Source organism: Schistocerca piceifrons, chromosome X, assembly GCF_021461385.2.
Source record: "Schistocerca piceifrons isolate TAMUIC-IGC-003096 chromosome X, iqSchPice1.1, whole genome shotgun sequence".
Classification (NCBI taxonomy): domain Eukaryota; kingdom Metazoa; phylum Arthropoda; class Insecta; order Orthoptera; family Acrididae; genus Schistocerca; species Schistocerca piceifrons.
This window is the reverse complement of record NC_060149.1, coordinates 389,619,253-389,635,561: the sequence shown is the minus strand read 5'-3', so window position 1 is coordinate 389,635,561 and position 16,309 is coordinate 389,619,253.

Sequence of the window (16,309 nt, the reverse complement as noted above, 5' to 3'; positions counted from 1 at the left end):
AACAATTAACTGCGACAACTGCAGTGTTGTTAGTAGTGTGCATTGCAAGATATACTGTGAAACATTAGTGAATTCCTCCTCTGAAAACTACCTGTATGAGATTTTTCATGACCTCATTCAAATGGAAATATCATGGATCCAAAGACAACAAATATATCTGATTTCTTTGAGTATTTTTACATCGACTGGTATCAGTTAACATGAGGCAGTTATAGGAACAATGACCACAAAGATGCGAAGGAGAAGTAAAACAAGCAGAAGGATTTATATGTTCAGTAAAGTTAATAAAAAGGCTGTGGTGCCTTATCTCAGTTTTATTTATTTCATCATGTCAAAAGCATTAAACTTTAGCATACAATGTAATATTAGGCCTTATGGTAAAATTCTTTCCAGTTGCGGACATTCTCAATATCGGACGCAGACACTGAAATGTATCCACCAATAACAATTAAAACTTCCAAATACCGGACAGCATGAAAGAAAAAGAAGGTCGTAAATTAAACGGCAACAACCATTATCATATGAACGTTTTGTAAGCTAAAGTGCATACTGTTTATGCCTTCAAACGTGAGAGCTTATGTAATGAAGTGCTAAGATGTATTAAAACGAAAACGGTTAACGCCGAATTAAAATGTCGAGATCATCAATATCTACGAAAAGGAAAGGCTTACTTTTAGATACACTATCTGATATAAAGTATCCGGACACATGGCTGCGAATGACTTACAAGTTCGTGGGACCCTCCATCGGTAATGCGGGAATTCAATATGGTGTTGGCCCACCTTTAGCCTTAAGACAGCTTCAACTCTCGCAGACATACGTTCAGTCAGGTGCTGCAAGGTTTCTTGGGTAATGGCAACTCATTCTTCACTGAGTACTGAACTGAGGAGAGATATCAATGCCGGTCGGCGAGGCCTGACACGAACTCGATGTTCCAAAACATCCCAAAGGTGTTCTACAGGATTCAGGTCAGGACTCTATGCAGGCCAGTCCATTATAGGGACGTTACTGTGTAACCACTCCGACAGAGGCCGTGCATTATGCTCGATCGTGTTGAAAGATGCAATCGCCATCCCCGAATTGCTCTTCAACAGTGGGAAGCAAGGAAGTGCTTAAAACATCAATGTAGGCCTGTGCTGTGATAGTGCCACGCAAAACAACAAAGGGTGCAAGCCCCCTCCATGAAAAACACGACCACACCATAGCACCACCGCCTCCGAATTTTACTGTTGGCACTGCACACGCTGGCAGATAACGTTCACCGGGCATTCGCAATACCCACACCCTGTCATCGGATCGCCACATTGTGTACCGTGATTCGTCACTCCACACAACGTTTTTCCACTGTTCAGTTGTCCAATGTTTACGCTCCTTACACTAATCGAGGCGTCGTTTGGCATTTACCGGCGTGATGTGTGGCTTATGAGCAGCCGCTCGACCATGAAATCCAAGTTTCCTCACCTCCCGCCAAGCTTTCATTGTACTTGCAGTGGATCGTGATGCAGTTTTGAATTCCTGTGTGATGGTTCTGGATACATGTCTGCCTTTTACACATTACGACCCTCTTCAAGTGTCGGCGGTTTCTGTCAGTCAACAGACGAGGTCACCCTGTACGCTTTTGTGCTGTACGTGTCCATTAACGCTCCCACTTCACTATCATATCAGAAAAGTGGGCCTAGGATTGTTTAGGAGTGTGGAAATCTCGCGTACAAACGTATGACACAAGTGACACCCAATCACCTGACCACGTTCCAAGCCCGTGAGTTCTGCGGAGCGCCCCATTCTGCTCTCTCACGATGTCTAATGACTGCTGAGGTCGTTGATATGGAGTACCTGGCAGCACAGTGCACCTAATACGAAAACAGTATGTTTTTGAGGATGTCCGGATACTTTTGATCACATAGTGTATTTGGCCGCGAGGTTTTATGTTGGAAACTCACAGATCAGTGACATTTTAAGAAACAAAAAGGACATTCTGAAATATTGTACTGGAAATGATAACTTTACCAGTAAGCGTGCTTTTCCCTACACATTAGGCTTAAAAGTTCACACTTTGACTTTTGAATGGTTCTGCCGTACTCGGGCCAACATCTTCCCAGTTAGTGGACCTCTGACCAGCGAGAACCGCATAGAAGTTTGGACTTCACGATATTAAGGCGTCTGTAAGTTGGCTTGTGAAATTTAGAGGTTGATACAACATCTATTTTCTAATCATACAGGGTGTCAATTATTGAACTATATGAGTAAAACGTAAATTAGTTACAAACTACGGCGTGCACAAACTTTATTCAACAAGTAAACGTCACTACAGACATTCGGATTTAGGTTACGACATGTTCAATATGCCTGCCATGATTGGCATCGATGTGCACAAACGAATAGCAAAATTCTGCATGACTCGCTGAGGTTTCGAAACGTCGGATGTCGATGACCAACTGAATGGTTGTTTTCAGCTGAGAAATGGTTTTTCGGTTATTGCTGTACACCTTGCCTTTAACATAGCCACACAAAAAGGAGTCGCATGTGTTCACATCCAGAGAATATAGCGGCCAATCGAGGCCCATGCCAGTGGCCTCTGGGTACCCCAGAGCCAGAATGCTGTTGCCAAAGTGCTCATCCAGGACATGAAACACTCTCCTGCTTCGATGGGGCCGAGCTCCGTCTTGCATGAACCACATCTTGTCTAAATCAGGATCACTTTGGATGATTGCGATGAAATCATCTTCCAAAACCTTCACGTGTCGTTCGGTAATCACTGTTCCATCAAGGAATATTGCAGTGATTATTCTCAGTTCCCAAATGTGCAAATTTGCTTATTGACGCACCCGTCCAAATAAAAGTGGGCTTCGTCGCTACACCATATCCACATCAAAGTCCTGTTCGTCAGTTCTGTGGACAATACTATTGGCGAAACACAACCGCTGTCCCATGGCCCTGGGGCATAATGGCTCATGGGTTTTAATTTTGTATGGGCCCCAATGAACCACGGACCTTACCGTTGGTGGGGAGGCTTGTGTGCCTCAACGATACAGATAGCCGTACCGTAGGTGCAACCACAACAGATGGGGTATGTATTGAGAGGCCAGACAAACGTGTGGTTCCTGAAGAGGGGCAGCAGCCTTTTCAGTAGTTGCAGGGGCAACAGTCTGGGTGATTGACTCATCTGGCCTTGTAACACTAACCAAAATGGCCATGCAGTTCAGGTACTGCGAACGGCTGAAAGCAAGGGGAAACTACAGCCGTAATTTTTCCCGAGGGCATGCAGCTTTACTGTGTGATTAAATGATCATAGCGTCCTCTTGGGTAAAATATTCCGGAGGTAAAATAGTCCCCCATTCGGATCTCCGGGCGGGGACTACTCAGGAGGACGTCGTTATCAGGAGAAAGAATACTGGCGTTCTACGGATCGGAGCGTGGAATGTTAGATCCCTTAATCGGGCAGGTAGTTTAGAAAATTTAAAAATGGAAATGGTTAGGTTAAAGTTAGATATAGTGGGAATTAGTGAAGTTCAGTGGCAGGAGGAACAAGACTTTTGGTCAGGTGAATACAAGGTTATAAATACAAAATCAAATAGGGGTAATGCAGGAGTAGGTTTAATAATGAATTAAAAAATAGGAGTACGGGTAAGCTACTACAAACAGCATAATGAACGCATTATTGTGACCAAGATAGACACGAAGCCCACGTCTACTACAGTAGTACAAGTTTATATGCCAACTAGCTCTGCAGATGACGAAGAAATTGATGAAATGTATGAGGAGATAAAAGAAATTATTCAGTTAGTGAAGGGAGACGAAAAATTAATAGTCATGGGTGACTGGAATTCGAGAGTAGGAAAAGGCAGAGAAGGAAACATAGTAGGTGAATATGAGTTGGGGCTAAGAAAAGAAAGAGGAAGCCACCTGGTAGAATTTTGCGCAGAGCATAACTTAATTATAGATAACACTTGGTTCAAGAATCATGAAAGAAGGTTGTATACATAGAAGAACCCTGGAGATACTAAAAGGCATCAGATAGATTATATAATGGTAAGACAGAGATTTAGGAACCAAGTTTTAAATAGTAAGACATTTCCAGGGGCAGATGTGGACTCTGACCACAATCTATTGGTTATGAACTGTAGATTAAAACTGAAGAAACTGCGAAAAGGTGGGAATTTAAGGAGATGGGACCTGGATAAATTGAAAGAACCAGAGGTTGTACAGAGTCTCAGGGAGAGCACAAGAGAACAATTCACAGGAATGGAGGAAATAAATACAGTAGAAGAAGAATGGGTAGCTTTGAGGGATGAAATAGTGAAGGCAGCAGAGGATCAAGTAGGTAAAAAGACGAGGGTTAGTAGAAACCCTTGGGTAACAGAAGAAATATTGAATTTAATTGATGAAAGGAGAAAATATAAAAATGCAGTAAATGAAGCAGCCAAAAAGGAATACAAACGTCTCAAAAATGAGATCGACAGGAAGTGCAAAATGGCTAAGCAGGGATGGTTAGAGGACAAATGTAAGGATGTAGAGGCGCATATCACTAGGGGTAAGATAGATACAGCCTACAGGAAAATTAAAGACACCTTTGGAGAAAAGAGAGCCACTTGTATGAATATCAAGAGCTCAGATGGAAACCCAGTTCTAAGCAAAGAGGGGAAAGCAGAAAGGTTCAAGGAGTATATAGAGGGTCTATACAAGGGCGATGTACTTGAGGACAATATTATGGAAATGGAAGAGGATGTAGATGAAGATGAAAAGGGAGATACGATACTGCGTGAAGAGTTTGACAGAGCACTGAAAGACCTAAGTCGAAACAAGGCCCCGAGAGTAGACAACATTCCATTAGAACTATTGATGGCCTTGGGAGAGCCAGTCCTGACAAAACTCTACCATCTAGTGAGCAAGATGTACGAGACAGGCGAAATATCCTCAGACTTCAAAAAGAATATAATAATTCCAATCCCAAAGAAAACAGGTGTTGACAGATGTGAAAATTACTGAACTATCAGTTTAATAAGTCACAGCTGCAAAATACTAACGCGAATTCTTTACAGACGAATGGAAAAACTGGTAGAAGCCGACCTCGGGGAAGATCAGTTTGGATTCCGTAGAAATGTTGGAACACGTGAGGCAATACTGACCTTATGGCTTGTCTTAGAAAAAAGATTAAGGAAAGGCAAACCTACGTTTCTAGCATTTGTAGACTTAGGGAAAGCTTTTGACAATGTTGACTGGAATACTCTCTTTCAAATTCTGAAGGTGGAAAGGGTTAAATACAGGGAGCGAAAGGCTATTTACAATTTGTACAGAAACCAGATGGCAGTTATAAGAGTCGATGGGGTATGAAAGGGAAGCAGTGGTTGGGAAAGGAGTGAGACAGGGTTGTAGCCTATCCCCGATGTTATTCAATCTGTATATTGAGCAAGCAATAAAGGAAACAAAAGAAAAGTTCGGAGTAGGTATTAAAATCCATGGAGAAGAAATAAAAACTTTGAGGTTCGCCGATGACATTGTAATTCTGTCAGAGACAGCAAAGGACTTGGAAGAGCAGCTAAACGGAATGGACAGTGTCTTGAAAGGAGGGTATAAGATGTACAACAACAAAAGCAAAACGAGGATAATGGAATGTAGTCGAATTAAGTCGGGTGATGCTGAGGGAATTAGATTAGGAAATGAGACACTTAAAGTAGTAAAGGAGTTTTGTTATTTGGGGAGCAAAATAACTGATGATGGTCGAAGTATAGAGGGTATAAAATGTGGACTGTGAACGGCAAGGAAAGCGTTTCTGAAGAAGAAAAATTTGTTAACATCGGGTATAGATTTAAATGTCAGGAAATCGTTTCTGAAAGTATTTGTATGGAGTGTAACCATGTATGGTGGTGAAACGTGGACGATAAATAGTTTAGACAAGAAGAGAATAGAGGCTTTCGAAATGTGGTGCTACAGAAGAATGCTGAAGATTAGATGGGTAGATCACATAACTAATGAGGAGGTACTGAATAGAATTGGGGAGAAGAGGAGCTTGTGGCACAACTTGACTAGAAGAAGGGATCGGTTGGTAGGACATGTTCTGAGACATCGAGGGATCACCAATTTAGTATTGGGGGGCAGCGTGGAAGGTACAAATCGTAGAGGGAGACCAAGAGATGAATACACTAAGAAGATTCAGAAGGATGTAGGCTGCAGTAGGTACTGGGAGGTGAAGAAGCTTGCACAGGATAGAGTAGCATGGAGAGCTGCATCCAACCAGTCTCAGGACTGAAGACCACAACAACAACAACAACAACAACAACAACATGAAAAAAAATGGAGATCTTCAGCAACTATTTGTCACAGTGCCTCCCTGTTGATTCCCATCTGTTGTGGAGCTCGTCTGATCGATTTCCTGGGGCTGGTTTGAAACATAGCGCGTGTCTTCTTGATGTTTTCAGGCGTTTTCACCCTTTCTGGGCGACCGACATTGCCAACACTGTCATCACGAACACTACCCGTTCTCTCAAACTTGCGAATTAAATTCTTGATTGTTAGCACAGCTGGACCGGTTGTCTTCAGATTGAACTCTGTCGCAAACTTCCTTTGAGCCGCAGTTGGGCTGTTATTGTATGTATGTATCTATTGAACTGGGGACCTAGAAACGACGGAGAGGCTGAGTCCCCTCCGTAGCCCTCAGTGGTACACAACGCCACAACAGGCTACAGCAGTCCACTCACCCCGCCGCCACCCCACACCGAGCCCAGCCAGGGTCATTGAGCGTTTCGTCTCCCAGTGGACCCCCCCCCCCCCCCCTCCCCCGGAAACGTCTCATTCCAAACGAGTGTAATCCCAATGTTTGCGTGGTAGAGTAATTATGGTGTACGGGTACGTGGAGATAGTGTTTGCGCAGCAATCGTCGACATAGTGTAATTGAGGCGGAATAAGGGGAACCCCCGCATTCTCCGAGGCAGATGGAAAACCACCTTAAAAACCATCACAGGCTGGCCGGCACACCGGACCTCCAGGCTAATCCGCTAGGGAAGCAATTCGTTAGACTGCACAGCTAGCCGGCGGGCTACAGGGCTGTTATTTCTCGCATAGTAAGCCTTCACAAGCGCTACACGCTCAGGCAAGCTGTACCGTGCATATGACCGACAACAACAAGCCGCATGCGCATATTAATTCCCTTCTTGCCCCGCGACCAGCCGTGCAACTTGAACGTCCTAACGCAAACCGATCAGAAGTTATGACGATTTTATTTCATGTAGTTCAATAATTGTCACACTGTCTGTTGAGAACCCAGCTCAAAAGATGAAAACGTCGTGTCAGATGGGGAAGAACGGTAACAGAAATTTTTGAGGACTGTGAAGAAAGAAACACTTTTAGCTGTGACAAGACTGATCTTTTCTTCAGAATTCTTCCCAAGCAAAACAATGGCCTTGAAAGGTGAAAACTGTTCAGGAGACGTAATTTCAAAAAACAGACTTACTATTTTACTTTATGTTAATATGATAGGTAAATTTGAAAAGCCTTTAATTACTGGTGAGGCAGCAAAGCCTAGATGTTTGATGGGTACTGACTTGAGTAAACTGAACTTGGTGGTGGTGGTGGTTAGTGTTTAACGTCCCGTCGACAACGAGGTCATTAGAGACGGAGCGCAAGCTCGGGTTAGGGGAGGATTGGGAAGGAAATCGGCCGTGCTCTTTCAAAGGAACCATCCCGGCATTTGCCTGAAACGATTTAAGGAAATCACGGAAAACCTAAATCAGGATGACTGGAGACGGGATTGAACCGTCGTCCTCCCGAATGCGAGTCCAGTGTGCTAACCACTGCGCCACCTCGCTCGGTGTGAACTTGGAGTGGTATGCTAATGAACGATCTTGGATGATGAGGGCAATGATGACTGAATGGTTGCTGGAATTTGATAGAAAAATGAAAAGACAAAGGAGGAAAGTGATGTTGTTTATGGATAATACCACTCCACATTGCGCCACTGCACTAAAAGATGAGAAAATGTTCTTTTGCCGTTAATTCAACTTCACGTTGTCAACCACTGGATCAGGGGATTATTCAGAGTTTCAAAGTGTTTTACAAGCAAAAACTTTCAGACATATTTTGTCTCGAATAGACAATATTGAACCTGGATGTAAACTCGGAAAATTTATGAATGTATTGAATTAAATTCTGTGGATTTCTTCGGCCTTAAAACAAGTGACATCCACTACAATCATCAACGGTTTCAAAGAGGCAGCGTTCATTTTTAATGACAGTGTTTCTGCGGTTGACTACGGTGTCGAAGAAAACGATGTCAAGGAACATGAGCATGAACTTCAAAATTTAATAGAGGAATTTGATGGATCTGCGCGATATGCCAATATCGACAATACGCTGTTCTTATAAAGTACACCAACTCACAAGAGTTTCATCAAGAAAGGTGTGGTGACAATGTCGAGAAAGGACAGCAGGATGAACGTGAAAACGACATAACTAAATCGGACTTTAATCCACTTTCAAGTAAGCAGGCAGCTGGAGGGGTAATAAAAGTGAAACACTACTTTTTAGTGAAAAGTGATGAAAGTGACACAGTTTAACATTCATAAATCACTCTCTGGGTCAGAAAAAGATACACTATTACTTCAAACCAGCCGTCCAGAAAGCATGAAAGAAATTTTAATGCTGTCTTATACTAGTGCATGGAGATTTGTTAATGTAGTACAGTTCTTAAATAAAGATAAAATTTCACTGACGTACTTTTACAGCTGACAACAGTACAGTACTTTTCTGTCTACAGCAGATTGTCTGTATTGTATCGTAGAACGTAATTTTATCCGTTTCTGAATAGCGGACACTTCTTAAAAGAGGACATTTTTATTTTCCTCATAGATGTCCGTCATTCAGAAGTTTTAGTGTAGTAGCATCAGCCTTTACGCAGATAAAGCAATTATCTGTAATGAAGTGCTGTCTGAGAAAATATCACAAATGCTAAATCAGATCTTGATAATGTTTCAAAGTTTTGCAAAAACTGGTAATTTGCTTTAAATACTCAGAAATGTAAAAGTTTGCAATTCACAGAACGAAAAATCATAGTCTCCTATGACTGCAACATCAATGAGTCACAGTTATCACCGGTCATCTCATATAAATACCTGGATGTAGCATTTTATGGGCTAATTATTTGCATTTTTCTACTGCCAATCACATTTAATTATTTTATGTTTAATGTGACATATAACAGTGCGCAACAATGCGCTTCAAGCATGTTTTCCTCATCAATAGGCGTTTGTTCATATAGATAGATATGTCACTTAAAGATAAAATGTCTCCATCTAAATTAAGATAGGTTATAGTTTATTTTTTTTATTTATTTTACCACTGGAGTTGCTGTTGATGTATGTTGAGGTGGGAGGGGGAGGAGTAAGGGTGGCAGTGGGTGGATAGAAATCAGTGTCCAATGGTGTCTTCTACTGTCGTTGTTTGTTCCGACAGACTTCACAGCCTGTGGGGGATGAATACAGTTTTACGTCAGTTGTTATAATAAGCAGTTGAATTGGTTCAAATGGCTCTGAGCACTATGGGACTTAACATCTGAGGTCATCAGTCCCCTAGAACTTAGAACTACTTAAACCTAACTAACCTAAGGACATTACGCACATCCATGCCCGAGGCAGGATTCGAACCTGCGACCGTAGCGGTCGCGCGGCTCCGCAGTTGAATTCTTTGCATACAGCCACGTAAACGAAGTTCAGGTTTAGCGCACACCAAATTTCGAAGCTAAAATAAGATAATGCCTCAAACGCAGCAACTTTTTCTTCACTGAGAATGAAGTGCAGGCCCTTGTTGTAATGATTCCTACAGCCTGTAGACTCAAAGTACAGCCAAAAACTCGTTAAGATCAACACACGTACCACGCCTGTTGCGAACTCAATTAATAGAATAGACCAAAAATTACTCAGTGAACTACATACCTTCCTAGCAGAAAAATCACATTCTCTAAAGAACACGTATGAACTAATTAATAATATGAATCACCTGATTGTGCCACCTTAAGTGAAGCTTCTGTCCCTAGAAACTGAAGACCTATACATTAATGTACCTGTAAATGAAACAGTAGTGATAATAATAAAGAACATAAAGAAAAAGAAGGTAATGAACAGACCAGAATGAGTTTATAGACTTACTTAATTTAGTATTCTCATGTAATTACTTCTATTTCAGGAAAAAAATTTACTAACAATGCCAACGGCTTGCAGTGGGAAGCCCTCTTAGTGGCCTAATAGCTGAAATGTTTATGAACCTTATAGAGAATAAAACATTGAAATTAAAAGATATCACCACAAAGCTTAATTCTGTAAGAGGTATGCTGGTGACACACTTTTCTATTAAATGGTGCAGATGGTGAAGTAACAATCCTTTTTAAAAAATTCAATACTCTGCATAAAAAGTATCCAGTTCATCTTGAGTATGAACAGAACAACACCATATCATTTCTCGACATTAAAATATTAAAACAGAACCATCAGGTGTCTCCCAATGCTCACAGAAAACCTTCTGTTACAGACACAATTATCTACATCTACGTGATTACTCTGCTATTCACAACAAAGGGCCTGGCAGAGGGTTCAATGAACCACCTTTATGCTGTCTCTCTACCGTTCCACTCTCGAACGGCATGCGGGAAAAACGAGCACTTAAATTTTTCTGTGCGAGCCCTGATTTCTCTTATTTTATCGTGATGATAACTTCTCCCTATGTAATGTTTTCGTAATCGGAGGAGAAAACTGGTGATTGACATTTCATGAGAAGATTATAACAAACTCTTCTACATATCCCACCTCCCGCAAAAGCTACATATTGATAAATGTTATCAGAACTCCAGCTAGGAACAGAAGCCGTAATATATATCGCAATAAACAATGGATGTGATCCTTGACTTACTACTCAATATAGTGTAAGAAAAGATTAAAAAATAATCTTCACAAACAATACAAAATTACACTCACAACTGACAGCACACCAGCAGTTAAACATGCAAAAATTCCATATCTTAGTACAATGTCTGAAAAATTAGCTAGGTTATTGAAAAACATAGAGGTAAAAATCAGCTTCAGCACTACCAATGAGCTAATAAGCAAGCTTATTCGCCAGCCGAAGTGGCCGTGCGGTTAAAGGCGCTGCAGTCTGGAACCGTAAGACCGCTACGGTCGCAGGTTCGAATTCTGCCTCGGGCATGGATGTTTGTGATGTCCTTAAGTTAGTTAGGTTTAACTAGTTCTAAGTTCTAGGAAACTAATGACCTCAGCAGTTGAGTCCCATAGTGCTCAGAGCCATTGAACCAAGCTTATTCACACTATAAAATCCTCAGATGCAGATCACAAAAGGTGACATTTACAAAATTACTTGCAGCCAATTTAATAAACATTATATAGGATAGACTACCAGAAATTTTAGGACTCAGTTCGAAGAGCATATAGACTGCTCCAGACTGGAGAACTGTAACACGTCAACAGTAGTAACAAACATTAAAAACACAGACCACCCGTTGAAAATCGAAGACAACTTGAAATGTTGCACAAAATCAATAAAAATGAAAGAATGGATTTCATGGAAGAAATTGAAATACTCATTCACAATACAAAAAATGGAGATACATTCTCAATGAGATACCTGGATTCAAAAACTCAAAAATATTCAGTTGCCCAAAGCCAGTTCCAGTGCATTCGATTTAAGATGTGTCAGTGTGGAAGAAATGACATCCAAACTGTAATTTCGCGATATTCGATGTAAAGAAATGGTAGTCGATACTCAACCATACACATAAAGGTCGCAATATTGTATTAAGCATATACTGTTATCTTCTGTGTAGAAACATTGCGTGCAGTGAAAAACGTCCAAATAGTGCCAGACTAAGCAGTCCAAAAATGTCATGTTATGCGACAGTACCGCCAGTGTACCAGTGATACGAAAGAAGCTTCGAGACGCCAAAATCGTAAGTGAAAAACCGACATAATTGTGAACAGCGTGTCACACGATTATCAGAACATGACTGCTGGTTCACATATGAATCCGCTGCCAGCCACAACAAGCAACGAGGCACAGCAGAAGACACCACTAGACGTAGATTTACATCCACCCATAGCCCCGTCTCCACCATGTAGCCCAATAGCCACTCCAGCAGCGGTACAGTGATCGAAACAAGATTCTATATTGATTTAGTTTAAGACATTTTAAATAACATACTCGTATCTGTATGCGTAAAACGCCTGATGATCTAGAGGCTGCTTACAGATGTTGCAGAAAAATAGAAAAAAATTATTTCCCACAGTCTTGGTTCCTAAATGTAGCCTATATGCTCAAAATTGACTTTGTAGGGATATGAAACTGAACACTCACATATGCCCAGTCGTTAATACAGCAGGTTACAGACTTGGGGTCATTATCAGGATATTACAGAAATGCAATCGTTCTACAAAGGAGATTATTTGCAAAGCCCTCTTGCGAACTTTTTTAAAATATTGCTCGTGTGCGTGGGGCCCATTCCAAATAGGACTAAGAGGGGATGTTGAACATAAACGATGAAGGGCAGCAGAATTGTCACATAGTGTTTGACCTGTGAGAGAGAGCTATGAAGATGATGAAAACACTGAGCTGCCAAACGCTTGAAGACCGATGCAAACTATCCTGTGTAAGCCTGAATAGTACGTTTTAAGAGCCAAGTTTAAGTGATAAATCTAGAAATACACTGTAATCCCCTACGCATCTCTCTTGCAAGGATCTCAAAGACATTAGTGTTATGTTTTCTTTAGTCACTTTTATGTCGTCTCGTTGTCTCTGCAGTGCTGTACCATGGGAAGCAAGGAGAGGGGGTTGGTTGGTGGCTGGTATCCTCGTTCTATCGTACAAAATGCATGCAATTAGTAACTGGGTTCTTTATTCATAAACAAAGAGCTACTTAACTAAAGTTTCCATGTGCTGTGGTACAAGCTCTCTTCTGTGTAGTCCACGTAGCATCATTGCTGTTGAAGTAAAGTCCGCTGTGTTCACTATAATGCTGCTATGTGCTGCCTGTCTGTGTGTTAGAGGCTAAGCCTGCAGCTCTGTCTCGGTGACATGCTGGAACTCCACGGCGTACAGACTGGAACTAAGTGATGTAAAAAGCTCGAACTAACTGGCTAAACTCGAACGAACTGGTCCTCCGGTCCGCAGCGGCGATCCTCAATACTGGCGGCTGAGAGGGCATTGGCGGCACGTTTCCAGTGAGTCTTGTCGTTGGCCTCTATCGATACTCTCGTAACGTCAATGCCACATGGTGTGCTCGCGTCAGCGTATGCCAGCACTAGATTAACTACACCGCCCATAGAGGCGTTTAAAGAATCACTCTTCGAGTGGTAAAAAGGTAAGTATCCTCTGCCATACACTACACAGTGATTTATAAAGTACACATTTAGATGCAAATGGCGCAAATGACTCGGATATCCAGAGAAAAAAATTCTAGACAGTGGAACTGAGTCACTTGTCCTACTTATAAATTTGGGAAATTCAGAATGTGTTAACTAAAAATTATGCACATCTATATCTACACCTACATCAATACTCAGTAATTGGCAGTGTATGTTCTGGGCAGAAAAGTGCTGACATCAATATCAGCGATATCTCACCTGTGGTCTCATATTACATCTAAGATAATTGTGCATCATCAACACTTCCTTATTTCCAAGGCCATACTGGTAACTGGATCTGACCAGGAGAGGGGAGGGCCCTACAATCCCTGTCACACACACCACCACTACGGAGCCAATGGTGTGCAGTTTTTAATTTGCCAGCATGCTGTCATATGCTGTCCAGTATGAGGCATCCCACCACCCCACCTTGCCCGCGATCCACACACCTGTTCTAATGCATAACCAGAGCAGTGCTGGTGTAGTTACTGCATTCGCACTTTAATGGGAGTGAGAGTTAGTTGTAGTTCACATGCATGTCACACCTCATGTCATCTGCAGTACCTTATCATCCAGAAAACTACATCCAGCCATGTGCCAAGGCCATGAAGGGAGAGAAGTGTGCCCTGCATCCCCCAGACCCAGTGCCCACACTTAGCAGCCAAAGACATCCAGTTTTTTCACTCTGCGCACATGTTGTCATATGCTGCCTAGCAAGAAGCTCCTCCTCCCCCCCCCTCCCCCCCCCCCCCGCCCCATCCTATCACCGCACTTCTAGAGCGCAGTGTGGCAAGGTTGCTATGTTTGCACTTGCATGGGAATGAGAAACATCTGTAGTTGACATCTGCATGTTCTGCTACATTCACGCATTTCGTAGGAGCGACAGTCGTACATGCAACACACGTCTGCTCTTACCTCCACATTTGCACTTTTCGTGGGAGTGTGAAGCGACTGGACCAAGTGAGGTAGCACAGTGGTAAGCACACTGGATTCACATTTGGTAGGACGACGGTTCAAATCCGCATCAGGCCTTCCAGATTTAGGTTTTCGGTGATTTCCCCAAATCACTTAAGACAAAAGCTGGCATGGTTCCTTTGAAAGGACACATGTGATTTACCTTTGCGCCCTTCCCTAAGCCGAGCTTGTGCTTTGTCTCTATTCACTTCATTGTCGATGGGATGTTAAACACTAACATCCTCCTCCTCCTGCGAGGAGACTGTAGTTCACATCGGGGACACACACACACACACACACACATGTACTGCAGAGTGCTCATACGACGATATACCTGCAAGTACTGCAGAGTACCCAGAAGCTGACGCGCACCTGGCCACATGCCTATGCTCAGCAGACACCTAGATGCGGTGCAATAGAGAAGCTGTGATCTGGTGATACACAGCAATCGGTCGCAATCCCTTTAGTTTTTATTGTTCTTGCAAATCTAGATTTCGGCTGTAAATAGCCATCTTCAGTGCATTTGAACTACAATTCAACAGACTTGCAGCAGTACATGCCACATGTTCTTACAGTTGCATAGGCAGGCAGAAGGGAACTGAAGTTTCCTTCTGTCTATGCACCACCTGTAAGAACATGTGATGACATGAACTTGCAGTCTGTTGAATTGTACTTCAAATGCACTGAAGATGGCTATTTACAGCCTAAATCTAGATATGCAAGAACAATAAAAACTAGTGGGATTGCGACTGATTGCTATGTGCCTCTCTCTCCTTCCTTACAGTCTACGGTGGCTGTGCACAATGGTGCCTTATGAAATCAAAGTTGGTTAATAAGCACCCAGTATAATGAAGTATCTGAAATGCCTAAAATTCCGTCAGCTATGTTTGCATTACTGACTTCTAAAACTTCGTTTAAGGATTGGCTAACCAATTCGATTAGAAAAATTCATCTGAAGCTGTATGTCATACGCCATTGAATTTTGGAATGAGTAGGTAATATATTTCTTTATAAATAATTAAAAACCAAGAGATGCCTATAAAATACAAATAGAGAATTAGGAATTCGTATTTGTTGAACATGAGTTTCACCTTAAATACTACCCCATAAATCCCGAAAACGCGAAATAAAATCTAGGCCTGTTTCACATCGCATTTGTTCCTGTCTCCAGCAGAGGACTGCACTGTAGAAAGCGAGCCTAGTTACTCGTATATGTTTGTACCACAGCTTCTCACTGTCGCCAAGAGAAGGCTGTACTTACGAAAATCTGAATTGTTCGTTTGTTGTAGCATGAATTCATACTGTCGCCAACAAAAGACTGTTCTACATAAAACGATGTCTGCTCTAGTAAAAAGGGTAATTGTTCCTTTCTAAGTACAACGTTGGATTTAAGAGGCAATAGGGTCGTACATTAATTATTTTTCACATCCATGACGCTTCTCAAATAGAATATATTTTCCAACCATTCTCCACATCAATGATGCTTGTCAAGTGTCACAATATTCTAAAAAGTCTCCAAAAATACGTCTACAAAACAGGTGTCTCAATGTTAATTTCCACATATTCACATGATCGCCAAGTTAGTGTCTAAAATTCTAACGTATGTACTCCAATGGTATATTTCCATGCATAATAATAGTTGACACTTTAAAAGGTAGGCGTAAGGAATCTATGTCGCAAAACTAACCTTAGCAGGCTTATAACTGCAGAAAAAGACATGTTAGCTAAAATACCAACGTAAGTAGGCAAGCACGCGAACCAATTGACAGTCTGAATGTATCTAATGAGGCCTACTTTTAATGTATGTCACAATAAACCCTCAAATTAAATATTTCCGCATTTAAATTATTCTCAAGAACTATTTTAGGAGGGACAGAGATAATGCATCATGCTCTTCACTTGAAAAAATATAATCGATGATAGTGGTTGACAACTGTTGCTATTAGTACAAACGACACGGG